The sequence below is a fragment of the Osmia lignaria genome, chromosome 7, assembly GCF_051020975.1.
Source record: "Osmia lignaria lignaria isolate PbOS001 chromosome 7, iyOsmLign1, whole genome shotgun sequence".
Taxonomy (NCBI): Eukaryota; Metazoa; Arthropoda; class Insecta; order Hymenoptera; family Megachilidae; genus Osmia; species Osmia lignaria.
The window spans coordinates 5,660,445-5,663,538 of NC_135038.1; positions in this window are offsets into that span (position 1 = coordinate 5,660,445).

The window sequence follows — 3,094 nt, forward strand, 5'->3', positions numbered from 1 at the left end:
CCAATAATTACGCTTACTCATTAATTGCCTTCTGCACACCTACTTTTTTCTGCCGTTCACTCTACCGGTGCAGGTGTAACAGAAACGTTATTCGATTGAAGCCGGCAAAGGACGAAGATGAATTTTTCTTTATTCAAGGGCCGTTTTTAAGGACGTTGAACTCGTACAAGGTTCGACAATCAGGTACCATCGCGACAGGAATACTATCTGCGATCTAATAGAATCACAGATTCAAGGGGGGGGAGGACGATGATAGATCTACGTAATAATTTCTTGTTCAATTATCATCAAATTGTATCGGCAGGTAATTATATTAAATGATAAAGAAGTTTCGATGGCGCTTGACGTCGCGAGCGCAAGCTGCTCCGTGATAATTGCTCCTACTCGTTAATTATTCCTTTTACTGCTGCACCTCAACCCTCAAGCTGCACTCGCTATTAGGTATTCTCCCTTGCACCTGCATTTTAAGCACCGTTTCGTAACGATCCCTGGATCTCGACGGGAGATTAAAAGCTTTCGACCGGGACAAATCTCGATGGTGTACCGTTCGAAACCGATTAATAATTATCGCCCAAAGAACGGAACAGCTTGTACGTACCCTTGCTTCCGTCTCAAACGTATTCTTTCCGTCGTATCAATCTCCGAGTTCCCTCATTAACACGATCAATGATAATTCGTGGGGTACACGAATTAATAATTAAATCTTTGATTGGCACGTCGATGGAGATAGAATTCTGCGAATAAATATGAATATTAATATCTCGAAAATAGTTATCAGGCTCAGAAATCTCTCAGAAATCTTTATCGTTTTCTTGACTCGTTACGAATCCCACAAATTTCCGTGTACGTACAGCCAACGTGCCAAAAATGTCGACGACTTAATATATGTAACTCCGATATAAGGAACCCGTTGAAATTTCCAGTCCGAGTCCGCGGTGGGACGTGGGTGTAAATCAAGCATCGGAAGGATGTACAAATCATTCGACCAATTTCACTGCTGCTTCCAATCGATCGTGCACGTTCGACCGCAAACACATTCGATGTTCTTTGAACGTTGTTCAGGATGCGGTTGTCTGGTTGAAAGCACACGGCCGCGCCGGCACACGCGCGCACCTTGGAGACATCGCAGGTGCAGTTACCTGCCGACCGGTCGACTTCTTTCCTTGTTCCACCTTGGTCGGCCAATTATGCAAGTTTCACTTATCCGAAGTTGCCAGGTAGCTTGTTATCGCGGGATGCAAGAGCACCAGTGGGTTAAGGACATCGGGACCTGCTTTCAATACATTCCTCCCTTAGTACCATTCTTTCATTTCCTTTCTCTTCTTACGCGGACGTTTCTCCTCGTTCAAGGAGTTTCCATTATCTTCGCATCCCCTTTGTTCATTGATTCTTTCCGCTGATATTCTATAGCATCGATGAACGTCATTCGATTAAATGATAAATTATTTTTATAATTTTCTATGAAAGACCATAGAAACTTTTGTGCTTCTAATCAATTTTGTTAATTAAAAAGTGAAATGAACAGACAATTAGATTATTAACACTTTTTATTATAATTGAGGAATATATACAGTGTTGTATTAAACTTTCTTAAACTTAAGTTTTATATGTTATTAACAATGTATTTACAGTGTGGCTGATTTATAAAAGTCACCGTAAATATATATCTGACCAGCCGAGAAAGTGGTTTAATTATCTTAAAGGTGAATGTACATCGCGACTGACAAGGTGGAAATTAACGATTAAGCATCTTCTCCTCAAATTGGTCAACGTAATTTACAGGAAATTAAACCCGACCACCAGAGTTTTTCAATTCTTCCCATCATTCGAGAAATAATTTCGAAACGAATGTAATGGTTTAACGCGCTCCGAACATGATTGTCCCGTTCGTAATGCGTAACCTCATCAGAAAATTAATAAAAATCTTGGGTTCGAGTAAGAAGAAACGTGTATACAACACATTCCACGACACCAAGTTTTTCTATACTTGGAAAAAGGTAACAACAAAAACAGGATATACGTGAAAAGATAATTATAAGCTATTGAATACATTGTTGATCTTTAATTGTAAATGAGTGTACAGTTTATTTGCTACTTTTATACTATAATAACGAAAAATACTCTGCTTTTTACAAATCATTTGACTTTCATTTTCATTCAGTTGCGAACATTCAATAGAAGTTACAAATTAAGTTAAATGAAAAAAATAATGGATTCAAGTTTCGGAGACGCAAGACGTAGCGAGAGGCTACGGTCCTGACCTACATCGACGCGAAGTCGGTTGTTGCAGAGACCCTCAATGACTATTTGTCGGTGGAGGGTTTCAAGGTCATTGATTGGTAGCCACTTAATCTAGATTCACCTAGAATCGTGTGCGCGATCATCGAAGGTGGATCCGATTCTAGGAAGGCGGCCCAATAGAACGTGTCCATCGTGCGCATGCACAGTGACGGCACTCCTTCGCGCGACCCCCGCCGAATCAAATCTACTACTCGCGTCCCTAGTATGCGCGCGCATCTCTCTTGCTCCGCCGTTCCGACTTCCTATTGGTTTCACCGAATCGTCTCGCTTCAGTTACCCGTACGATTTCCTTCTCTAGCACCATTTTCTCTTGAACCTTATTGTTCAAGATTTCGCGTTTGAATGTTCATCGTTTCACGGCTAACCTCTACTTCCACATTGGGGATGAATTATTTCCTTTCCGTAATATTGAACATTCTAATAATACAGGAATGGTATCTGTAATTTCCTTTCGATGCTTGTTTTACAATCGCGATTTAGGTTTCAAAAGATAGAATTCGCGCCTTTTTTAAAACGCCCTGCCATTTGGGCGCCGTTGCTAGGAGACGGTCCAATAGATTTACGCGGGAAAGGGTATTGGTTGATTTTGTAATAATAAAGCGTGATTCGGATAGAAGTCAGTTTTATTTGATAATAACAACAATTTTGTAATTCTACAAGATACTATAATCTACGAAATTAATACTAACATTTTTTTTTAATTTCTTTCAGATCGATGTCCAGTGGTTTCCACGGCAGCTAACCATGTTAAAGGTTAAATGCGGCGCGTATCTCTTTGGCGCGGCGCAATCAA